The 26,647-nt window shown below is 43.3% G+C and overlaps 1 protein-coding gene across 1 annotated transcript in view; it reads right to left on the bottom strand.

Annotated features, from left to right (window-relative positions):
• SNTG1 (syntrophin gamma 1) overlaps nucleotides 1-24,536 on the bottom strand; it is a 403,312-nt gene extending 378,776 nt beyond the window's left edge. The window contains exon 1 of the mRNA XM_038766634.1: nucleotides 23,836-24,536. The gene's annotated coding sequence lies outside the window, so the exon portion shown is untranslated. The remainder of the gene's footprint in view (nucleotides 1-23,835) is intronic.
• Nucleotides 24,537-26,647: the final 2,111 nt, after the last annotated feature.

The raw sequence follows: 26,647 nt of genomic DNA, 5'->3' as shown, positions 1-26,647 counted from the left end.
GGGCTCCTGAGTGCCTATGGGCACTGCAGCAGGCGACACTGATGTAAAACTCTAATCCTATAAATTGCTTTAATTTCTCTAATGAAGCAATGAATTATGGACCCTGGACAGTGTTACAAATGTTTCAGCAATCCAAGTTATTCAATATCTTTTGCAGTCTGTCTAATGCTCTTGGTCACGCTTTCCTCAATCCTTTTATCAAAGTGCATTTTGGAAAGGAGAATGTTAGGCTGTTAACCCTTCTCTTGTAAGTCAACAACAGTTTTAACAAAAAGTCCATTCAAATCAATGGATGCTAATAAGTACCTGGTATACAAATCACAGTAATACGTTTCCCCATTGACATGAGTGGGTAATGAAAAGCTTCAGGGTACACATTTGTCAGTCAATTTCTAATTGTAAAAGCTTTGAACCTTGTCTTTCCAATATACTGTGCTCAGGCAGTAAGGTCTAAGTTCCATTATGAAAATTCAACAAAACTCTTATCACTGACATTAAAATTATGATGGAAAGCTAAAATTGGGCATTCTCGGAGAGACTGTAAATGGACTTGAAAAATCCTCAACTGAAATAAAAAGTACACATATAACACTGCATTAGAGATTCCTGCAGTTGGAAGATGTAGAAGTTTTACTTTTTTAGAGTCATTGTTGAGCTGATTAGAAGAATGTTTTAACCAGGTATCACTGGGTATTTTAAAGATGGCTTTTTGTTCAGTGCTGTTGCCTGCCTTCCTCTACTTCTGGTTCAACAGCTGACAGCATTGTCTCTTAGCTCCTGTTCTGTTGTCAACTTGGATGAGCATAATCTGTGCTGTATGGAATAGGCCTTCCAAAGCAGTCAATCCGATGTCACTGATAGGTGTGCTCTGATCTCAGTGGCCTCCACTCTGAAGTGGCGTTGAGAACCTCAGGGGCTCAATGGAGGGAACTGATACAACAGTGCTTGGCACATGGTAAGCGCTTAACAAATACCATCATTACTATTTTTTATTATTATTATTATTAGTTCTCCATGGACTTTACCCAAAGGGGCAGGATGTGTCCAAGAACTGTTGTCAGGACCACCTGGAGGCCCTGGAGAAAGAATTAACCTGGCTCATCACAGTTACCCCTTGTGGCCCCTGAAGCCCCAGATTTCACTGATTCCTGGCAAATCCGGGGTACTCAATCAATCAATCGTATTTATTGAGCACTTACTGTGTGCAGAGCACTGTACTACGCGCTTGGGGAGTACAAGTTGGCAACATATAGAGACAGTTCCTACCCAACAATGGGCTCACAGTCTAAAAGGGAACTGCACTTTCATGGAACCACTACTCCCCAGCAGTGGTTCCATGAAAGTGCATTTTTATGAACAGTGATCCTGCTATTTGGTGACACTGTCACCACTGCCCTCCCCCCAAAAAAACCCAACACACACACACACACACACACACACACACACACACACACACACACACACACACAATGGAGTGGCACCTCAATGGGCTTTTGATCAGCAGGTGGACCCACCAAGCATAACCTTTCTAAAAGAACCAGTCAGAGGAAGTGACCCGTGAGTGGGCCATAAAACAATAGTTTTAACTGATAGAGTTTCATCAAAAAAGGTCACCTGAAAGTTTAAAAAATTTAGCAATTTGTAGTTTACTGGAACACACAGCCATATACACAATCATGAGGTGCAGCCACGTGTACCATAGTGAGGTACTGTCTCTAATGCACCGATGTTTACCTTTTATTTTAGTTTAGGGTTTCGCAAGTCCATTTACAATCTCTCAGGGAATATCCAATTTTAACTTTCCATCCTACTGTGCACCACTGGTAATTCACAGGGGTGATGTTTCCTGCTTAGGGCCTAAAGGAGGGCTACACTCTCCCTTCATGTTGAAGGGCAGGAGTGGGGTTTGGGCAGGGGGGTTGCAACTCTGACCATGACAAGGTTAAGCATAAGGCCATTAAAGTCTATGGCTGGCAATATTCCCATGAACTCCCAGTTTTCTCAACACATTACATGACCAAATCTCTTTTAATGGCCTCGTAACACCTACTAAATATAGATTCACATATGTTGTATAAAGAGAAGATACATTCTGTGACTATTTTAAATACATTCATTCATTCAATCATATTTTTTGAGTGCTTACTGTGTGCAGAGCACTGTACTAAGCACTTGGGAAGTACACATCAGCAACATACAGAGACGGTCCCTACTCAACAACGGGCTCACAGTCTAGAAGGGGGAGACACAACAAAACAAAACATTTTTCCTCTCACTTCTCTCTTTGAATCAGTGGGAAGCTGCCGGCAGTAAGCAAAATATCGAGATTCATCCCCAAACTAACTACCATTTGAAAATAATGTACAACCAAACTATTCTGATGCTGATGGGTTTCAGAACAGAACAAGAGTGAGCCAAATGGGAGAGTGTTTTTATGAGAGGATGAAAGAACACGCACCTACAACAGAGTTCTCTTCTCTCTTGGCTAAAAATGGTGTTTTCCAAAACAATGTAAAATATTCTTTCCACACTAGACCAATGTTACAATTTGTTTTCTTGCTTTAAATTTGTTCAAAAGAGCAGAGTCCCAGAAAATGGAAAATAACCTTTCTTGAGTGAGTTAACTTGTGTTTACAAAAATGTAGCAATGCTCTCCATTTGATAGCACCCTTGACAAATACCAAGCAACATTTTAATCATTGAGAGTTATTCACTGAACGAGAAACAAATGGAAATGAAGTAAAATAATTCAAGCAGATTAAAAAAATTGCTTGCGGCATAATATTTCTGTCTCTTTGGGGATTTTTTTTTTTTGCCTGTGGCTAAAACTTATCTGGGAAGCATCCTTCAAAATTTCTCTCAAGTGAACTGAAGTCAGTTTATACCCACTCAATGCTTTTGGAGGCCTAGGTTCCAGAAAATAAAGTATTTTACAGTAAATTCTAGGTATGAATATTCTTCATTCCTTTAGTCTTCTGCAAGACTCTCCCATGGAAGCACAGAGATGCCACTGCTTCCTCTCCATGCTTAGAGTAAAGGCAGCCCAAATACCATTAAAACTGATTAGTTCTACACAACAGACTGGCAAATAAGGCTCCCAGACTGACCGAACATAATAATAATAATAATAATAATAACATTTATTAAGCGCTTACTATGTGCAAAGCACTGTTCTAAGCGCTAGGGAGGTTACAAGGTGATCAGGTTGTCCCACAGGGGGCTCACAGTCTTAATCCCCATTTTACAGATGAGGGAACTGAGGCACAGAGAAGTTAAGTGACTTGCCCACAGTCACACAGCTGACAAGTGGCGGAGCCGTTTAACCCATATCTGCAATACAGCCAACTGCCGCACTGTAGGAACCATGCATTTTTCAAAGTGATTTACTTTCTTTCTTTTGAGCACTTACTATGGGTCAGACACTGTATTAAGCTCTGGGGTACATAGAAGCTGATCAGGTTGGACACAGTCCATATCCCACATGGGGATCAAAATCTTAATCTCCATTTTACAGATGAAATAACTGAGGCTCAGAGAAGTGAAGCGACTTGCCCAAGGTCACAAAGCAGAGAAGTGGAGGAGATGGGATTAGAACCCAGGTCCTTTTGTCTCCCAGGCCCCTGCTCTATTCACCAGACCATGCTGCTTCTCTACTTTCTGTTAGAAAGGACAGTTTCTAATTAAGAATGTTTTGCAGGGGCTTTAATTCTGAATGAATATTAAGGTAAATCCATAAGTTTAGAAGACAAAAGGAGATCCTTTCCCTGTCCTCCCTGAATATGAAATTTGAATCTGAATTATTAACAAAGAGAGCAACTTGGCTGTCAATGACTTTAAAAAAGGATAACAAAAGATGTCTTCCTTTCTAAAGCAGATTAACATACAGCTTAAGGTAATACGGCAATGACTTCACTTGCAGTGTTTTTGAATATAGTGCATGTTTTAAAACTAAAATGTGTTACCATGTTTTATCTGTAGATCTCACACCATTTTTGGATTCACAGTGCGGTCAACTTAGATTGCATGTTCTCATTAAGAGGGGAAGGCGGTGCTTGCCTTTGCTTTTCGACACCCAAAGGAGAATTAAAGCAGACTGTCCATCTACGCTTGACAAAAGAGTTTCCATCACAATGAAGATGTATTTTAGAATATTAGTCAATGATGAGTTCAACCATAAAAATGTTTGGAATATTCTAATAATTAACCAACAGAAATGTATCGGTCAGGAGATTGAAACCCTGCTCCCCTAGACACAGTGTCCTATCTCTCTGGTTGTATATATTATTCTCTCTGTTTCTTATGCTTTTATGGTTTCATCTTTATGTGTCACTCTCTGGTCCCCTCTGCAATCCCTTGTTCTTAAATTGCAATTCCTTTGAGGGACCATGTCAAATTTTCACCTGCACTCAGTACAGGGCTCTGCACATAGTAATAAAATGCCATTACTATTCTTCACAAGAGTTGCCTGAGCCTTTGGAAATGCAGTTACTTTAGGCTTATCCCCTATTTTAATATTTTTCATTTGCAAGCAGCTTTCTTGAGAAATTATAAACAATAATACAGTAGTCATATGTGCCTTCCAATGGCAAATTAACAATCAATCGTATATAGTGAGGGTTTACTGTGTACAGAGCATTATTCTAAGCACTTGGGAGAGTACAAAGCCACATAACAGATACATTCTCTGACCAAATATTCTACCCTCTGGTTGTTGGAGATTCCAAACAGCAAATGAAGTTCTGAATACCAACTGATCGCAGGATGCAAATTATGCCAATTTTGATTGCTACTTGGGCCAATTTTGAAGATGTGCGGCAGGTTCTGAGAAAACCTTTGACCTCTTGTCGAAGATAGGTTCAGTGCAGTCATTTCTGTTTCCCTTTCAAAAAGAGAACATTGTATGTTTTGGTACTGATCCCTGAGGAAATGGAATGTGGCAGCTGCAGTTACTTACATGATTACAATCACTTTTCTTGGCAGGCTGAAGGTATTGAATGACATTGCCATTTTGGCCTTAACCTCCTAATCCATCAGGTGTATTTATTGAGCCCTCACTGCATGTAGAACACTGAACTAAGATTTGGGGAGATTACAACAGAAGAAGCAGATATAAATCCTTCCCTCAAAGTGCTTCTGTACCTATGTGCTACCGATTCAAGCGCACAGGTGACACAATGAGGAGGGACAATAGGATGGAGAGATGAGAGATAAGTCAGATAAGGCTTCCTGGAAGAGATGTGATCTAAGTAAGCCTTTGAAGATGGGGAGAGTGGTGGAAGTGCTGATATGATGGGAGTATAGCATTTTTCCTTTAACTCATACGTCATTATGAGAAACATATGGCTCCCTCCTGGGAAAACAGCACAACAATGTTAAATACCATTTTCTACAGCCTTGCCATGTGGGCAATCCTGACTAAAACAGAAAATTCTACAGGAAATTTCAGGAGGAAATAATACTAGTTCATGGTGTAGGCACTTTGCTTGTTGAACTTCACGTGTACTGAATTTCCAGAGACCATAAAACTGGGAAGCAAAGAGCAGCACATATATGGTTTGCATTTGCTTTATGGTGAAAGATATTATATAGAATGAGTCTCATGAGGGACAGGGACTGTGTCTGACCCGATTTACTTGTATCTTCCCCAGCTCTTAAAACAGTCCTTGATACATAGTACACGCTTAATATAATAACAATGTAAGAGTCTCCAAATGATGCAGAGTAAGTAACTGGTGCTACTTGAGTTCCACATTAAATCCAAACAACACTTCACTGCCTTTTATAGGGGCGTTTACCATGTTCTTGAAGACATTTAGAAATAAGATGTTATTACCGCATTTCACAGATCAAACACAGAAACACCACAAACAAAATTGAAATCATTTCACCAATGTCAAAGCCTAACTCCTTTCAGGATTTGTAATCAGTCATGCATCCTTGCATTGGTGATAGCTGCATCACCATTAAAGAGTTTCTGAACCTCCAACAGCATGCTTCTTCAAACAACCTTTAAAGGAAAGACTTTTACTGACCTTCCTGCCTCCTGTCTCTTCCCACTCCAATCCTCACATCACTCTGCTGCTCAGATTACTTTTCTAAAAAAATAAAATAAAATTAAGTTATTTTCTCCACACTCCTCAAAAATTTCCATTGATAACCCATCCACGTCACCATCGACTTTAAAGCACTCGATCAGTTCACTCCCATCCTATCAACTTCCTGATCTTTTACTGCAACCTACCCCTAAGGCTTCTTACCTCTAAGGCCAATCCAGTCATCATACCCCAGTCTTGTCTATCTGACCACAATCCTCCTACCCATGTCCTCCCATGGCACAAGAGGTCACAAAGCAGACAAGTGGTGGAGCTGGGATTAGATCCCATGTCCCTCTAATTTCCAGGCCTATGTTCTATCCACTATGCCATGCTGCTTCTCTTTTCTTAATGGAGGGGGAAATACATATGAATGAATTCTTACTGCCCTTCAAGAGCTTACTGTTCCCTAGAAGCATTGAGCAACACTCTGAAGGGAGTAAGAGCCTAGGGCCTGATGGTGTACTCATTATGACTTGTAAAATGTTTACATGACATATAACAGTCACATTTCAGAAGAACACAAAGCTAAGAAGTGTCAGGGGTAGAAGCAAACCCTACAGCCTTAAACGACTAGGAAGGGCAAACAGGAAAACATTTTTTTTTTAAGAAAAGCATTTGAGCCCAATTTTTATTACAACCAAACATGTTTTTCCAGAGAAAAGCAGGAAAATGTACGCTAAAGAGACTATAATTTATACATTAAATAAATGGTTTAGATACCCCTGAGTAACTAGTCAATTACATTATAGTACTTAAACTCCAGAAGATTTCTAATTATGAATCGCTAAAATTGCTTTTAATTTACAAATCCTTTATGCACAGGATTCTCAAGTTGAAGGGTAAAGGCTAAAAAATATAATAATATGGAAGGCAACTTAAATTGGTTCAGTAATTCCATAATTATAAGGGCCAATGCAGGGCAATTTCTGTCCTGTAAAGGCAGCATAATATGCTCCAGTTAACATTTAGATAAATTTGTGAAATTGCCAGGTTATTTGGAAAAATTGAGAATTACAAAAGAAACTTAGCAACAAAATCAGTGGTTCCAGATTAGTTATGGAGGAACCTCTGCCAAAGGGTAATGATAACTTCATCCTTTAGCAGTTAAACCAAGATCTACCATAAACTCTTTCCAGGGGGCAGGTAGAATGCTCCAGATTCCCAAGAATCTGCTCTCAACTCATGGAGAGTCAGGAGAAATTCAAAATCTACCCCAGATGCTCAACAGAGAGTAGGTTTAAGAGGAGTTCAGATGAGTGGAAAGAGCACTGTCCTGGGAGTCAGAGGACCTGGGGTCTAATTCCAATTCTGCCAATTGCTATCTGTGTGACCCTGGACAAGTCACTTAACTTCTCTATGCCTCAGTTTCCTCAACTGTAAAGTGGGGATTCAGTACCAGTTCTCCCTCCCACATAAGACTGTGATCCCCATGCAGGACAGGGACTGTTGTCGATCTAATTGACTTGTACCTATCCCAGAACCTGGAACAGTGTTTGACACATAGTAAGTGCTTTACAAGTGATAATAATACTTCTGGTATTTGCTAAGTGCTTTCTATTTGCCAGGTACTGTACTAGGCACTAGGGTGGATACAAGCAAATTGGGTTGGGTACAGTCCCTGTCCCACGTGGGGCTCACAGTCTGATCCCCGTTTTACAGGTGAGGTAACTGAGACATACAGAAGTTAAGTGACCTGCCCAAGGTCACACGGCAGACGAGTGGCAGAGCCAAAATTAGAACCCATGACCTTCGGGCTCCCAGGCCTGTGCTCTATCCACTAAGCCATGCTGCTTCTCATAACATAAAACAAAAGATGAGAGATACATAGTGGGTTACTAGAAGGCAACTTAGGAATGAATGCAAAGAGAAAATACAGAGGCTCTAAGAAGGCACGCAGCGTTATATAACATTAAGATGGGTTTCACAGAATGCAATCATCACAGTGTTCCTCCAGCTAACCTAATGCTATTATCAGAGACACAAAATGGACTAAAGGCACCATTGGTCTAATTCAGTTAGCGACAGGGCTTATGATTTTAAGATGCAAGTAAGAAATGAAAGCATTGGGCGTAATCACGCATCCAGTGAAATTTTTAAGGAGAAAATTAAGTTATTAAAAATTTGAGGTTTTTTTTTCATTTGATTCTAATGGTCCAAAAGATTCTGGTAACTTGGGCACATTTTATTCTATGGTGATATTGAATGGTATCTTACAACGTGGCTTATCGGCAAATGGATTTTGCTGACTGATTGACTATAAGCCTCCACCGGGACATTAGAATAGATTTACTGACAAAACTTGAAAGTGTTGTTAGTGGAAATTTATGCTTAAAAAACATGAAAAACAAGAAATAAGAAAAAAAGGATCTGGAGTTCCAATCAGGAAGACCTATTGATTAAATCAGTCTAATTGAGGTCATCTAGTCCATCCCCCTGCCTGCATCTCTAATATCTCATAAACATAGCCATTTACTCTCTTTCCAAACACCCCCAGAAGAGAACACCACTATGACCACCGCTTCTTCCCTTGGTATTATACTCCACAATCTCACAATCCTTAGAGCCAGACAGTGTTTCCTCAAATTGAGCCTGAAATCCCTCCTGCAAAATTCATCTTATTCTCTCTTACCCTGAACAAGCAGAAACAGAAGAGTGGCTGACCGCTACCAACACAATACCACTTGATAGACTTTCAGTGTCATTAGTAATTAAGCCCTTACCCTTCTCTTTTCAGGATAAATACCTGTGGTTCTTTCCATTTTTCTCAGAGTGCCTATTTTCTCCCACAGTCAGTACTACACAAACACACATCTCTAGCCTCTGCCTTTGTGGATACTAAAAAAGGAAGAGGAGAGTAGGAGAGGAGATTTCTCTGCAAAAACAGAGGAAGCACACATATTTCAGAAAGATTCACACAGGTCAAATGCCTAAGTAACCTACTCAGAAATCTCTTTATTTTGCTCCCGCAGACCAAATTTGCAGAAGTCACACTTCAACAGTTAAGGAAGCAAAGAATTAGACTGGATGGAAGGAAAGCCCACCAAAAGCCTAATGTGAAAGAATAAGTGAACAGGTTTGCTGGAGCAGGAAAATAGCACAAGGGTTTTCATTGCTGTCCCTTGGATTCTTCATCCATATTTCATTCTGGGCAATACCTTGAATTACCTAAACCACGTACCAAATAAAGATGATCTAGTGTTCTGCATGCCTGAACATCTACTCTGGAGTGAGGTAAAATGAGATGACCACAAAGTATACAGAAATACAGCAAAAGATTCAATGCATGACATAGCATTGCGCTGCAGCTACTGAAGGCCATGAATTGAGAGTTCTCGGTAGGCATGTTAGTCAACCATAAATCAGTCACGAGGTATCTAATTAAATCAATCCATAGTATTTGTTGAGTGGCTACTGTTTTCAGAGAGAGCATTGTACTAAATGCTTGGAAGAGTAGAGTTAATATTCATAACTCCTGCACTCAAGGAGTGCATAATCTAGTAAATACTATTTACTACCACTACTATAGTATGCCACAAGTAAACACCAGTAGCAGGGTGTTTTCTCATAAAATTATATCAAATTTCATTTATTCAGAATCCACAGCCAAGTAGGGACTAAGGAGGCATCCTGTTTCTAGAGAAATCTGGCTCAACACTCTGATCATATCTGGGGTCAAACCTAGGAAGCCGCTGCTTCTGCAATTAGAATTTTTTTTTTTTGTTATTTGTTAAGAGTGCCAGGCACTGTAATAAGCACTGGGGAAGATCCAAGCTAATCATGTTGGACACAGTCCATGTCCCATGAAAGGCTCACAGTTTTAATCCCCATTTTACAGATGATGCAACTGAGGTACAGAGAGGTTAAATGACTTGCTGAACAGCAGACAAGTGGTGGAGCTGGGATTAGAACCCAGGCCCTTCTGACATCTATCCAGGCTTTGGCTCTATCCACCAGGCCATGTTGCATCTCAATTTATGCCTTCTCTGCTTCCAATTATGTTTCTATGATGGTTCAAAGTTTTTACCTGCTGTGTGACCTTGGGCAAGTCACTTAATTTCTTGGTGCTTCAATTTCCTCATCTGTAAAATGAGGATTTAATATCTGTTTTCCCTTCCCCTTAGACTGTGAGCCCCATGTGTGACAGAGCCGTGGCCAACCTGATTATCTTGTATCTACCCCACTATTTAGTACAATGCTTAGCAATTGTCAATGCCTTAAATATACCACAATTATTACCTTCAATGAAAAATGGTGGGAATCTAAAGAATTGGCCGTACTGAAAAAAATCATTCCAAAAAGCACCTTGGGCGTAGAGTAGGTCATTGCGGCAATAAAACCTACGAAGCAGGTTTTATTGGTATAGTCCATTCGTTAAGCGTAAGATTTAGGGGTTTTCTGGGGATTTTGTCAGTTAATCAATCATATTTATTGAGCACTTACTGCCTGCAGAGCACTGTACTAAGTGCTTGGGAGAATAGAATAGAGAATTGCTAGACATATTTCTTGCCCACAAGGAGCTTAGAAAACAGTTTATGTGGAATTTTTTAAGGTTTTGAAAACAACCAAAACCTTAAGGGTGGAAAAAATAAAAACTTTAGAATGAGTGGAGGCATACTGGGTAGAGAACAAGACTTTTGATGTGTCGGATGGGGTATTTATTTTTTAAGCCGCACTTATTTAGAGGGGAGGAAGACTGAGTAATATGTGCCCACTTGCATTAGGGTAACTAGATAAAATGTCATTAAAAAAACTCTTTCAAAAATTGCACGGAGTATTATCACACCCAATTTCATTTTACGTGTTTGATATATTACCTTATTCAGAGTGGGACACTCTTCTCAAACATTTGCAAGACAATTTTTACAAGTCCCTAAATTGGAAAGACTATGCTCTTCCTTCATAATTTTCCAAGAGTTTACCACAGTCTCCTGCTCCCAGTTGATGCTCAATAAATTCTAGGGATTGACAGCTGGTGAACAATTATAATTCCCCAATGGATCAGAGCAAAGATTTCTTCAGCAACACGGCGGCCACACACCAAGCAGATCAGGTCAACGTTACAAAGTCTGCTTCTCTAGCTAAAGTTTCATCAATTGAGGTCAGTCAGGTTTTAATGAAATTTGCAACTCTTTGATTCAGACTTCCAAAACATATTTGCAGCGCTTAAGTATAAAACTTTAAAACCTACTATAGCATAAAAAAGTCCCTTTTGGAAAAACTGCAATTAGAAAATAGCTGACATTTTCAGTGTGTGTTGTCATGATACACCAATTCTCTATATGCACAGTGAAATGAGATACAACGAGACAGGTACTATCAAAACAGGAGAGTGGGCACCAGCTTGACCCTTACAGTCATTATTCATCAAGAGGGAACATAGAAAACTTCCACTTTGCTCATTATATTCCTTCTGATAATGCAGTTCATAAATTAAATTATCCAGATAGCAGGCTCGCTAGGCATGAATTATTATTCCTTTTCTTTCTGTAGTTGTGACATGAACATCTTTCTAGCAAGTTTAGTTTTTGTAGGTACAATTTTCTAATATCTATGTATAGCAAGGAAAGAGTACAGATTTTTTGGATAACCTTCAAAACAATCGTACTAATTGAACTTAGGGGAATCACAAAGCCCACGAACAATTTCTGAACTTCGAGAGTGCTAGCATTATTCAAAGTCAGTCTATGCTACTTGCTTCATCATAGACACTATTTCAAATCGTATATGTGTAGGTAAGAAATTCAGAGAACTTTCCAATCATCTAATCCATCCTCACTATCCAAGTGTTGTGTACGAAACTAATGCCTGGAGCATGATGGAACTTTACTGAATCTATGTAGAAGGGCAGCAGCAGCAGACAAAATTGCAATTGGCTAGTCCTCCTTTCTTACATCCAAATTCTAGACCCTCACTATTAAAACTTACAGTGCTTTTTCCGGTCCCTGCTAGGAGGTAAATTTAAACAATTCCGAAGGTCTTTGTGGGCAGGGACTGTGTCTACCAACTCTGATCTACTATACTTTCCCAAGCATTTAGCACTTATAATACTCTGCACACAGTAACCACTCAATAAATATGGTTGATTTATCGATTGCATTAAAGAAAACATTTTTCCCCATTCCTCTAGGAGACCACTGTATAGAATGAAAGCAGCAAGGCTATTGTAAGACTTCACATTTCAAACTCCTCTTAGATTCCATGTGATTTCTGAGTTAGGAAGCCTATTATATAATTATAAATATTGTAGACTATTGCCAGAAGCTGTGCTTTTCATTCCAATGATGATAATGATCATGATGATGATGCAGCTAAAAACCACAGAGCTTTATCAGCAACAGGCTATAAACTGTGCCATTCACTTAAACAATGTACTGAGATGGATTGGATATCACTTTATAGCATACTAAAAAATTACTTGAACTGGAGGTTTACATAGACACATAAGCTGACAACCAACCAATATCTATATCTCATGACACCCCCTGTAACTGCGTGACTTAACATCATCTGTTAATCATTCATTACTAATGCATTTTATAACATCCTTTATAAAAAGTCATTAAAGGCTGCAGCTGCATGTGGTAATTGTTTCCTAAATAGAAAGACAGCATTTATAAATGACCTCCTTGTTCAAATTACTGACATGCAGCCTACAGACTCTTTGTTGAAAGCCAGAAATCTTTTATTCTTTAAAAACATGCTAAGTAATTCACTGGATGCCAAGTAGCATCTCAGGCCTTCCTCTGGCCCGGCTCCAAGCACACAACTCCTGTGTGCATTTGTAATCTTTCAAATATGGACTCGAAACACTCAGAAATTTTATCTATTCAAGTGTCAACTTGCTCTCAGGAATTCAATTTCTTAAGAAAGATCATGACTGATGATGAACAAACCTTAAAAAAACCTAAGCCAAATCTTTTGGGACCTCATGCTGAAGCTAAGGATCTCCTAAGAGCCAGATTTCTCTTGACACTTCTCTTTGATAGAGCCATATAAAGGTGAAACACAAGATTACAAGTAGAGTCGGTATACTAAGAGCTTAGTCCTCCCATTACTGGATTGGAGGGGGGATAGCTATGTAGCATTTGGCCATATAATTTTCTCTGTATAAAACTGAGATGCTGTGGAAATGTATAAATCCCCTTCATATTGGAGTGGCATCTAGAGCTGCTATCTCCATGGAAGCAATAGGGGCTATTGTCCATGTGAATTTCCATTTGGTAAGGCCCTATTCACCCCCACAGCTTTTCTGAGCTAGATTCCTAGGGCTGCTCAGTTTGGGTCTCTGTCTCTGATAAGACAAGACTGCTCCTCAACAGAGCTGAAAAGAAAAAGTGTGGCCTGGTGGAAAGAGCTCGGGCCTGGGAATCCGAGGACCTGGTTCTAAATCCCAGCTCTGCTACTTGCCTGCTGTGCTACACCGGGAAAGTCACTTAACTTCTCTGTGCCCCAGTTTCCTCACCTGTAAACAGGGATTCAATATCTGTGCTCTCTCCTTAAACTGTGAGCCCTATATGGCACAGGGACTACATTCAATCAGATTGTTTCATGTCTCCCCCAGGATTTAGTAGAGTGTTAGGTGCATGGTACTTAAATACTATGATTACAATTATTTAAATTCACAGTAATAATGATAATAGAAGAATCAAAATCAGGTCTTTCTGACCCTTTATCTAAAGCCAGCCTGTCAAACTGAAGTCTCTTCCCTCTTACTTTTATTTACCTCTAGAGCCCCCTAAAACTCCTGCCTGCTTTTCATCCCATACTCAGTATGGCAAGTTGGTACCCATGGATACCAACTCTTTTTCAATATGGTATTTTGCATCATTACCATTTTGAAAAATAATATGTGAACAGAAAAGGGACAATAAAAAGCTAGACTGGATTTGAGGGGCAGGGGTTAATTTATTACTTTGACCAGAGTCGCTCATCCATTCATAACCATTACTGTCAAACCCTTACTATTACTGAAATTTTTGGCACTGTGACTTCAAAGTCACTGCTGTGTAATTTGGACTCTTTCTATATTTAAATGAGTAGAATAATATGCAATATTGCAAATGCTGTCATTAGTTGTGAGAACTGAGTAGTAATTCTGAAAGGGAGAGATATCCTTAGATATTAGTACAGGGAAAGAATGGAGGAACAGATTCTGAAAGTAGCCAGGGGACTGGACCTGGTGATTTTCATCAAGTCTTTACATTCTCTGAAAGAGACTAAAGGTCTCTAATCTAATTAGCTCTTCCCCTCCCACAACATTCCCAACCGGGGAAAAAAACCCAAACCTCACCATTACTACTTTATCTTTGAATCCCAAGGAAGGTAAAAGAGGGGAGTAGCATGGCCTAGTAGAAAGAACATAGGACTGAGAGTCAGGAGGCATGAGTTATCTCAGTTCTGCCTCCTGAAAGCTCGGTTACCTTGGGCAAGTCACTTAGCTTCTCTGTGCCTCAGTTTCCTTATCTGTAAAATGGACAAAAACATCCATTCTCCCTTCCCACTAGATTGTGAGCCTCATGTGGGAAGTGCATCTGATCTGATTGTATCTATCCCAATGTGTGGTTCATAGGAGGTATTTAGCAAACCCCACAATTACTATAATACCATATCTCTCTCTTTTTTTTTTTCCCAAAGATCATCCTACCAATATGGAGGTCTAGCTATATGGGTAAGTGTGGCTGAAAAGAGAGGAGCCAAAAGCAGAGGTTAAAAGAAGACTCAGTTCTTCCCCTCAGAGGACTTACAAGGACATTTTGTCACACAATTTAAGGAAAGAAAATAGCCCAAAATGAATAAAAAAGGATTAGAGGAAAAAGCAGACATGTTTCTACTTCACCATAGTCCCTCAAAAGGGACTGATGTGGTAGGTCATCACCATTTCTCTTCAGAAGTAGACAAGCTAAATGTTTTCCAAAATTTATGTGCAGAATAATTCTCAGCAGGTGTATTTGGGTGTTCTGAACAATAGCTGACCCAACTAAATTTGCTTACAAGTGACATCCCTTCGGTATCACCCCTTTCTTTTGTTAGCATAACTTGATAGGGAAAAAAAAGGCCATGAGATTTATAGGCTTAAGGGAGTTTCACTTCTCTGTAACCCAGAAGAGGCCTAAGAAACAAACGACCCCACTGAAGTGGTACAGGCTAATCATATGACAGACCATTTTGCACCATGTCCCCCCCAAGATCCCTCTAAAACAAATGGTACAATAAGCAGTGGCTCTCTTGCATAGCTACTGCAATGGTCTCCTTGGCCACTGCATATGTCCTTTTGATGCTAGCCATTTCTGAATATGAAAGAAAAAAACCCACAAAATGTTCTGATACTGAAATTAAATTGAAGGTCATACCATGAATATTTCATCTTAAGATAGTCTCTGGGTTACATTAACATCAAACTTCTAGGAGCAAGTAGCTAAATGAAATCGAAGCCCAAGAGCAATCTCCTGAGAATGCTGTCACATACAAGCAGGTGTCGGACTTTTGGTTGTGAGGAACTACTCTGCTATCCCATCATTTGAGTTGATAATCCTATGGGAACAATTAACCATACAGGTGCATTTATCTTTCACTATCTAAGGTAAAGATACCTCCTGGGCAACATTTCCTTGCTATACATTCCACTGTTGACTAGGGCTTTTACTTGCAATTCATTCGTTCAATCACATTTATTGAGCACTTACTGTGTGCAGAGCACTGTACTAAGCCACGTCCCCTTACCCCACAGTGAGAAGATGGAGCAACCAAGAAGACGGGGAGTACTTGTTCAGGTTAGGTCATCAGTGGTGAAGATTTCTGGCCGACAAACCACCCAGGGCATCAACTCACATGGTGGGCAGGCCTAAGTGGCAATCCGAAAATAGCCGGCAGCACACCAACTATAGTCCTTATGGCATGACAATATTCAGAATGGGATGACCAGAAAGTGTGAGGTTACCATATCTGGTAGCCTTTAAAGGAGGATCCTCCATGTATCTTCTAAAGCATGAATTTAGCAATTTTTCTGACATGGAAATTCATACCATTGCTGCTACAAATTATTATTTTTGTCAAGTTTGAGAACTTTGAATGAATTAGCTTTTTCAGAGTCATCTTTATTTTGTTGTTGTATCATGTTTCCATTATGCTTCTCTGACACACTCCAGAATACCCGGTAATGTCTGTCCCAAATGGAATAGTTCCCCAATTAAATTTTACTGAGAAACTAAGTGCTTTGTACAATTAGCTCATGGGTAGGCTCAGAAATCCTCCTTTTTGGTGTTTAAATGAAGTGCAAGTATATGAAAAACTCAAAAACCTTTGTTGCTCTTTTTCCTGATGAGAATGCCTTTAACCCAGCATTTTAAGGACCAGTTAAAATATAATCTTAGAAATTAATTCTATATTCACCCAACTAATAGGTAATTTCTATTCTGTTCCAAGAGTTGGCGAAAAGTAAGACAGCATGAAGGGCCTTTGTATTTGAAGTCCATAAATAAGCCACCATCCCCATGTATAAAGCTCTCTTGCCCATTGGACATCATAATTATATAAACTCAAGCTTCTAAACATCTTTACCTTTCAAAACCCTATAGTTTCCTCCATCTCTTACTATATGAGGAATATTTTACTATCTCCTTTCTAGCCCAATATCTTTGGGGTTTTAGGATGCAACAAACCGTATCCAAATATTCAAGATGAGTAGAGCGCAACTTGAGTTCACGCAGTACTGATAGCCATATCATTTGTAAGGAATGTTACTAAAATACTTTGATTTTATGTAGCTTTTTCAAAAAAGCTCCAAATGCTTTAGAAAGGTTTTCTCATTAATCCTCAGCACTTTTATGCTTTTGCTGAAAGATGCTGGACTATTTTCTAAGGGTTGGTGTAGTTCATTTAATTGCTCAAATTACCTGAATACATGAGATCTGTATACTGTCTTCGGCAAATGGTAAGCACTCAACCACTTATTTTAATATATTAATTTTTGTACTCTAAAAGCAAAACAAGTAGAGTACTATTTCAAGACTAAATTGGACAGTTGCTGAGGCATTCATATAAAGCTAAAACCATTCCCTGACACTTTTAGGTGCCATAAAATATGTTTTGTTGATTACATGTGATGAATTTGTTCCAACAAACTGTCGCTTAGTGATGCAACTCCTTTTCATTAGCGTTTCACTTCTAATGGAAATTCTCTCCCTTTCAGAAAGGCATCGATAATGTGAAGCAAGTAATTGTTTTCAAAATTACAGCCCTTGCTGAAACGGTTTATATAATTCAACACTTAGTGAAATTAAACATCTTGGCCACGGCATCCAATGAAGAGCATTAGATTACCAGGTAATATCTTAGTGGTAGCTCTCTGAGCTGCACCCTAACTGTACTTTGCAGTGTCAATGCACTAGTTAAAACTGAAGTATCTAAAAGGGCAAGTTATAGTCACTGATGAAATAATGTCAGCGGGTCTTGTGAAACTAGCAGTCCAAATGGCTAGAAATGTAGGCTTCCCTAAGGAAGTTTGACTAACCTGGGATGTACCAAGGATACAAATGCATGCTTGTTTGTATCCAACTCAATCTCTAACTTTCCCTGCTTTTCCAGTCAAGCTACACTCAGGCACTCCCGAAAATCCCATGGGCTGGTAGCCACGAAAAGTAGAACATATTTTGCAAATGTGGGTTCGATTCCATTATTTTATGGTATTTGTTAAGTGCTATTTACCAGGACTGTACTAAGAGCTGGGGGTAGACACAAGTTAATCAGTTTGGTCACAGTCCATGTCCCACATGGGGTTCACAGTCTTAATCCCCATTTTAATCCCATTTTGTAAAACCTAGATAATTCTCAGACGATCATCAAAAGCGAGACTAAGAAAGAAGCTAAGAAAGAATCCAGAGGCCATGATCAGGATTTAAGGAAGGAGTGGAGTAAGCCACTATGTGCAACAATTACAGCTCAGCAACAGCTACTCCACCTGGAGTGCTGAAGAAAGCACTTCTCTGACGGCTCAACTGTGCTGTGCCCTGTAGCTGAAAACTGCCTAACCAGCAGAGCAGGCTAAAAAGGAAGAGAAAAATGTCAACAAGTTGATGTTTCACAAAGAGTTTAAGTAACTTTGTAGGCAGAAGGGAAAGAAGGTAGAGAAGGGATGCTAGAAGGTAGAGCCAGTAGCATTAGGGTGGACATACAACTTGCATTCGGCCTCTCAGGGTCGCACCTGCAGAGTTTCCAGTACTCTCCCAGTCTCGACCATGGGAGGGAGAGTCAAGCAGAAGCATATCATCATCATCAATCGTATTTATTGAGCGCTTCCATTCTACTCCTAGCCTAGGCAGTGGCTAACGAGTGGAAGGCAATCTGCTACAAGTCAAAACTCATCTGTGCTGGACAGCAGCAGCATGGGAGAGAGTCAAGTGTGGAGACTCAAGTTTACCGCGCAGAAGAAGGCAGTGGTAAACCACTTCTGTATCTTTACCAAGAAAACTCTACCGATACATTACCAGAATGATTGCAGATGGAGATGGGGCATTCTGGGAGAGATGTACCCATGGGTCAGAGATGACTCAACAGCATAAGACAAGAAAAGGCCACTTGCATTGCAAATAAAGGAATACTTTTTAGACTCTTTAGCACTCTGGCAGGCCGGTTCAATGTCCCAAACCCACAAGTCTCCCAACATCCTCAATTTTGGAGTGGTTTGGCTGCCATTCCAGCTTCTTCCTGTCCTACTCATTCATTCAATCGTATTTATTAAGTGCTTCCTGTGTGCAGAGCACTGTACTAAGCACTTGGAAAGTACAAGTCGGCAACATATAGAGACTGTCCTTACCCAACAACGGGCTTACAGTCTAGAAGGGGAAGACAGACAATGAAACAAAACATGTGGACAGGTATCAAGTCATCAGAATAAATAGAAGTAAAGCTAGATGCACATCATTAACAAAATAAATAGAATAGTAAATATGTACAAGTAAGATAGAGTAATAAATCTGTACAAACACATATACAGGTGCTGTGGGGAGGTGAAGGAGGTAGGGCACGGGAAATGGGAAGGAGGAGAGGAAAAGGGGGACTCAGTCTGGGAAGGCCTCCTGGAGGAGGTCAATTATCTCTATATACTCCAAACTTTTCTGCCTACCAGTTTGTAAACCTCCATTTCATCTTTCTGAAACCCCAGATTACACCAACTAAATTCTTCTCTGAAAATTTCTTGGATGGGGGGAGGTGCAAAGACCATGCCAAGGGCAGTCATTGGGTCAAAGTGCCTTCTGTGGGATAGCTGTGAACTTCTGGGTAGACAAGCTCAGCCAATAAACCATCCTATGGCATAGATTGAGCATTGAGGCTGCTATTATACCTTGCGTGGGCCACCCACTGGTCCCCTCCTCCAGATAATAATAATAATAATAATAATAATAATAATAATAATGTTGGCATTTGTTAAGCGCTTACTATGTGCCAAGCACTGTTTTAAGTGCTGGGGGTGGGTACAAGGTAATCAGGTTGTCCCACATGGGGCTCACACTTTAAATCCCCATTTTACAGATGAGGTAACTCAGGCATAGAGAAGTTAAATGACCTGCCCAAAGTCACACAGCTGACAGTGGCGGAGGTAGTATTCGAACCCATGACCTCTGACTCCCAAGCCCGTGCTCTTTCCACTGAGCCACACTGCTTCTCTAAGGAGGCCCAGGGTTCTCCTGGGGATGCCAGGACTGGGCCCCCGTCGGTTCTGCGAGCTAAGCGTGGATCAGTGGAAAGAGCACGGGTTTGGGAGTCAGAGGCCATGGGTTCTAATCCTGCCTTCACCACTGGTCAGCTGTGTGACTTTGGGCAAGTCACTTCACTTTGTGCCTCAGTGCCCTCATCTGTAAAATGGGGATTAAGACTGTAAGCCCCATGTGGGGCAATCTTCTTAGCTTGGCTCTACCCCAGCGCTTAGAACAGTGCTTGGCACATAGTAAGCGCTTATTAATGGGTGATGAATAAAGGATGCCAAGATCAATGCATCAGAGACAAAGAGGACAGCCTCTGGGGAGCTGTCCCAGCAGGGATCCAGGCGTGTGAGGCCGGAGCAGGGAGAGTGCATCCGCTTTGCTAAGCAGCCAGGAGGGACCAGGGATTTGGGATTAAATCTCCACCTCTCCCCGCATCCTGCACACACACAGGGAAAGACTGCCCCTCTGCCCCCAGAGAGGGAATTGCCGCCATCCTCGGGAGCATCTTCCACTGGAATCAGGCAGGAGGGAGGTGGAGCTGTGTGCTGCAGACAGGGATGAAGACCGTGGGCAGCCAGGGGCAGCCACTGGGCACCCATCACCCCTGTTCGGTGGGAACAGCAGCCCAGGCTTGCTTGGGAGAGGAGGCGGGAAGGTTTCCCCCCGAGGGCCCATCTCCCATCCCATTAGTGCTGCCAATCTTTTCTTAGTGACATACAGCACTTGTACATATTTAGCACTCTATTTTATTTGTACATAAATACTATATTTAATTTATTGATGATGTGTATATAGCTATAATTCTATTTATTCTGATGGTATTGACACCTGTCCACTTGTTTTGTGTTGTTGTCTGTCTCTCCCTTCTAGACTGTGAGCCCGTTGTTGGGTAGGGGACGTCTCTATATGTTGCTGATTTGTACTTCCCAAGCGCTCAGTACAGTGCTCTGCACATAGTAAGCGCTCAATAAATACGATTGAATGAATAAATAGGACAGAAGCCCATGATTCACAAAGATGCTTGCTTCTTTTCAGGCTGCTGCTGAATAGATTTCATAGCGTGGACAGCCGCCACATCATTTTTTTTTAAATGGTAGTTACGGGCTTACCAAGTGCCAGGCACTATTTTACGGGGAGGGGTAATAATAATAATAATAATGATGATGGCATTTGTTAAGCACTAACTATGTGTCAAGCACTGTTCTAAGCACTGAAGGGGATACAAACTAATCAGGTTGTCCCACATGGGGCTCACAATCTTCATCCCCATTTTACAGATGAGGTAACAGAGATAGAGAAGTGAAGTGACTAGCCCAAAGTCACACAGCTGACAAGTGGCAGTGCCAGAATTAGAACCCATGACTTCTGACTCCCAAGCCCGTGCTCTTTCCACTGAGCCATGATGCTTCTCAGATACAAGGGAGATCCAAAGTACCAAGTTGGACATAGTCCATATCCCACATGTCCCTAAACAGAAGACAAATAAAACAAGAGCCTTGTGCTACAATTAGATATTTGAAAATAGTTCCCCACTTTACAGGTGAGGGAACTGAGGTACAGAGAAGTTATGTAGTAATAATAATAATAGTAATAGTAATGTTGGTATTTGTTAAGTGCTATGTGCCAAGCACTGTTCTAAGTGCTGGGGTAGATGCAAGGTGATCAGGTTGTTCCATATGGGGCTCCACAGTCTTCATCCTCATTTTACAGAAGAGGAAACTGAGGCACGGATAAGTTAAGTGACTTGCCCAAGGTCACACAACTGACAAGTGGCACAGCAGGATTAGAACCCATGACCTCTTGGTGGGGCCGGAATTAGAACCCAGATCCTATGAGTCCCAGGCCCGTGTTCTACCCACTAGGCCACGCTGCTTCTGTGACTTGGGCAATTTCAAAAGCAATTATCTTCTAATCTGTGAAATCCAATTCACATTAAAATAAATTTGGGTAGTAACTCAGGAAGCAGGGTGGTCTAGTGGATAGAATATGGGCCTAGGAGCCAGAAGGATCTGGGTTCTAGGATTTGGGCAACATCCGACCAACCTCAAGATCCAACCGACTGCCACTGCTTCTGCTCCCACCCCCACTGGCTGGTTCCTAGGTAGTTTTAAAACAATAGAATTGGTATATTCATTCAATTGTATTTATTGAGCACTTACTGTGTGCAGAGCACTGTACTAAGCGCTTGGGAAGTACAAGTCGGCAACATATAGAGATGGTCCCTATCCAACAACGGGCTCAAAGACAGCAACAAAACAGAACATGAAGACAGGTGTCAAAACTGTCAGAATAAATAGAATTATGGCTATATGCATATCATCAATATAGTAGTAAATATGTACAAGTAAAATAAATACAGTGATAAATCTGTACAAATACATGTAAGTGCTGTGGAGAGGGGAAGAAGGCAGGGTGGGGGGGGATGGGGAGGAGGAGAGGAAAAAGGGGGCTCAGTCTGGGAAGGCCTCCTGGAGGAGGTGTACACGGAACAGTCAGGGTTAAGGTGCTTGAATTTTGGAGGGCACACACGTTCCTCAGAATGAAAATCACCTTGCCCACAGAGTTTGCAATGGTCCAGCTGAGTTGGGCTCATCATTCCGTCTGCACTGGTAAGGGCTTCCCAGTGGAATGAACGCTCTCCTTGGAATTCCTCAACCTGCTAGTGAAATGCCAGGGCTGGCTATAAATCTGTATTACCCCTTGAACCCCGGGAACGCTTCGGGTTAACGCAAATTGCAGCTCATCAAGGTCACAGAGAAGTGGAAATTTACAATCTCTTAGGGAAAACACGGGGTGGGGCGGGGAGGGGGGAATCAGTACAAAAAAAACCCAAACACCCTTGGAAGTTTACACGTGGCCAAAGCCCGCACTAGCTGCCCCCATTAATTGGCAAGTTTCAGGGAGGGATGTGTCTTGGGGATTCAGGAAGGCGAAACCGAATTCCCTCCGAGCTAGACGGAGAAAGTGATCTGAAGCTTTTAGCATCTGCAATCTCCGGGAGAGCCATTAGCGGTGCATACCGGAGAGAGGTCCGGTTAATCAGAGCGCGATGTTGACTACAGTCAAAGGCTACAGCAGTCAACTTCAGTCTTCTGACAAAAACTCCGTTCTACAAGTGGGTTTACTCGGCCTGGAAGCGCAGAGCAGAACACCACTAAGGGAGACAAACCGAATTACCCGCAAGGAGTGTGGGGGAGGGAAATAACTGCCACTTTGCAACTTTTTTCCTCCCCCCAGTGTGATTCAGTGTTTTCCAGAAGGGGCACGGATCATGAATATTCGTCCACCCACAGCACCGTCATGAAGACTGCATGATACCATCTGAAATTAAGCAGTCCCCAGAAGGCAGCTATCAAGAAGAATAAAGCAGCAGCCAAACTACCCCCTCCCCTAGTTACAGAAGCACACTCTCAGTTCTCCCTCTCTTTGGTACCATTTTGCAAGCTGCAGGCCGTTCGGTCGAGTTGGATGCGGGGAGCCGTATTTGAACCGAGTTTCCACGGGGATGCGGTATCGGGGCAACGTAAGGCATGAAATCGCTTACCGTCTCCCGGGGGAAATGAAGAGTTGCTTTATTCATTCATTCAGCCGTGTTTACTGAGCGCCTACTGTGTGCAGAGCACTGTCCTAAGCGCTTGGAAATTACAATTTAGCAACAGATACAGTCCCTGCCCTACAACGGGCTCACAGTCTAAATACTTTAATACCTCCAACCTCTGCAAAAAGTCCAGACTGTGAGCCCACTGTTGGGTAGGGACCATCTCTATATGCTGCCAACTTGTACATCCCAAGCGCTTAGTACAGTGCCTTGCACACAGTAAGCGCTCAAATACGATTGATTAGCGACGTAAATAAATGGCGGTAACCCAGTTGGCTTGGATCCACCCCAGCGCCTAGTACAGAGTCAGCGTTTAACAAATACTACTATCATTACTATTATTAACTTAGAACAGTGTTCCAGCGCTTTGAACGGTGCTTTGCACATAGTAAGCGCTTAAGTGCCATCATGATTATTAACCGAAGAAACCGTTATTACTCACTTGCCAATATGCTGGGATGGAGAGACTTCTTGGTTTCTCCAAGGCGGTGTCCCCTGTGAGCGTCGCCTCGCAGAGCTATTTCCCCAACATGGGCCATCCACTCGTGACCATCGTGCCCGGGTGGGACTATTTGGGAGCCTGGTACACCTGGCTCCCGCCCGCTGGGCCCATGGTGTCGCCAACTTCGTCTTCTTTCCCTCCTTCCCCTCCCCGGCCCCCGGAGAAGGGCGTCTTCCAAGTAGCCGGGGGGGGGGGGCCAAGGTCCAACTCTGGAGAGAGGGGCAGTGGTCCGGCCTGGCTGGTGGTCGCCACCGGAGGCGGTGAGGGGGGGTGACTTACTCGCCGTCCATCGGGGGAGGGGGGTGGGCGAGGGGGGTGCAGGAGGAGGAGGGATGAACTGGGAGTCTTGGGGTGCCAGGGGAGGGGGGCAGGGGGTCGCGGCAGGAACCGGGGCCGCTGTCCATCCCCTCCGGTGTTGGACCGAGGGGACTTGGGGGGGGCACAGGGGGGGGATCGGAGATGCAGAGCGCTTCTCTCAGCAGGTCCTTCCCCGGGCTGAGCTCTTCCCCGGAGCCGGTCCTTTTCCCGCTGCTGCTGAAGAAGGGAATGGGGCTCAAATTAATCCCACAAAGCCTGGTCCTAGCTCAGTTAGCCCAAGCGAGCTCCGCTCCTGGGATCCAAGTCCACTGGGGAAGAAATAGGGTGGGTGGGTGGGGGGGGGGGGGGACAAAACAGAGGGAGAGAAAAAAAGAGAGAGAGAGAGATCAATTCAGGGCGAGGGACTCTTCTCCTGGGATCCAAGTCCACTGGGAAAGAAATGAGGGAGGAGGAAAGCAAAACAGAGGGAGAGGAGAGAGAGAGAGAGAGACAGATCAATGCAGGGCCAGGGACTCTTCTCCTGAGATCCAAGTCCACTGGGAAAGAAATGGGGGAGGAGGAAAACAAAACAGAGGGAGAGAAGAGAGAGACAGATCAATGCAGGGTGAGGGACTCTTCTCCTGGGATCCAAGTCCACTGGGAAAGAAATGGGGGAGGAGGAAAACAAAACAGAGGGAGAGAAAAGAGAGAGACAGATGAATGCAGGGCGAGGGACTCTTCTCCTGGGATCCAAGTCCACTGGGAAAGAAATGGGGGAGGAGGAAAACAAAACAGAGGGAGACACAGATCAATGCAGGGCGAGGGACTCTTCTCCTGGGATCCAAGTCCACTGGGAAAGAAATGGGGGAGGAGGCAAACAAAACAGAGGGAGAGAAAAGAGAGACAGATCAATGCAGGGCGAGGGAAAGATCTTGGGAAACGGAGGAGGAATAAAAGAGAGAGAGACAGATCAATGCAGGGCGAGGGGAAAATCTTGGGAAACCTCGAGCTCGCACGAAACCAAGGCAGGGCTGGGGGGAAGAGTCGGGTGTTTCCGGATCCCACGGGGAAAGGCCGCCTGGCAATCCCCAGGTTGGGCGCGCAGGATTGCAGGGCGGGGACCCAGGCGTCCGGGGCCCGCCTTCCCCCCCCCCCCAGGCCCCCGCCTCTTTCCGCGGGGCAGATGTGAGGAAGGACGGCCAAAGCTGGACCAGGGCCGAGCGTCCCCCCCCCCCCCCGAAGCGGAGAGCCCCCGGGGTGGGGGCGGCTCTCGGCCCCAACGTTTACGTGAGTGCCCATGCCAGGGTGGGGGCGGGGGCAAAGAGGGGGGAGGCCCCCAAATAACGAGCCTCCAGAATGGCATCTTCTGTCCCCAGGCTGGCACTAGGGTGGGCAGGCGCGCCCCTGTCTTCCCAGGAACCCGGGGCTTGCTGCAATCCGGGTGTGCTTTCGAGTCATTATAAGAAGAAATAATGGCATTTGTTCAGCGCTTTGCTCTGTGCCGAGCACTGTTCCAAGCGCTGGGGTGGATAGAAGGTAATCAGGCTGTCCCCCTTGGGGCTCACAGTCTTCATCCCCATTTTACAGATGAGGTCACTGAGGCGCAGAGAAGTCAAGTGACTTCCCCCAAGTCACCCAGCTGACAAGTGGCGGAGGGGAATTAGAACCCACGACCTCTGACTCTTGCCACTAGGCCACGCTAATGGTATCTGTTAAACGCTTACTATGTGCCAAGCACTGTTCTAAGCGCTGGAGTGGATACAAGGCAGTCAGGGTGTCCCACGTGGGGCTCACAGTCTGCATCCCCATTTTACAGATGAGGTCACTGAGGCACAGAGAAGTCAAGTGACTTCCCCCAAGTCACCCAGCTGACAAGTGGCGGAGGCGGGATTAGAACCCACGACCTCTGACTCTTGCCACTAGGCCACGCTAATGGTATCTGTTAAGCGCTTACTATGTGCCGAGCACTGTTCTAAGCGCTGGAGTGGATACAAGGTAATCAGGGTGTCCCACGTGGGGCTCACAGTCTGCATCCCCATTTTACAGATGAGGTCACTGAGGCGCAGAGAAGTCAAGTGACTTGTCCAAGGTCACAAGTGGCGGAGGCGGGATTAGAACCCACGACCGCTGACTCTTGACACTAGGCCACCGCTAATGGTATCTGTTGAGCTCTGACTAGGTGCCAAGCACTGTTGTAGGGTTTGGGGGCAGCCCGCTCCTGGCCAGGGTCGCCCCACCTCCCCCTCGCCAATGCGGAGCTGAAGCTCTCCCCGTGCCAAGGATGCCCAGGAACTCCCCAGGTGGCACGGCCCGGGGGGCTCAGGAGCGACTACCACCTGCGAGGCGGGGCCAAAAGAGAAGTTCGGAGGGGCAGCGTCAGCAGCCATGCCCCCTCCGCCAAACAGACCGGCCAGGGAGGGCCCCGGAGGAAGGCACGGGCTGGCGAGGTGCCCGC

This window comes from Tachyglossus aculeatus, chromosome 25 (assembly GCF_015852505.1).
Source record: "Tachyglossus aculeatus isolate mTacAcu1 chromosome 25, mTacAcu1.pri, whole genome shotgun sequence".
NCBI lineage: Eukaryota > Metazoa > Chordata > Mammalia > Monotremata > Tachyglossidae > Tachyglossus > Tachyglossus aculeatus.
This window is presented reverse-complemented; position numbering and strand designations above follow the sequence as displayed.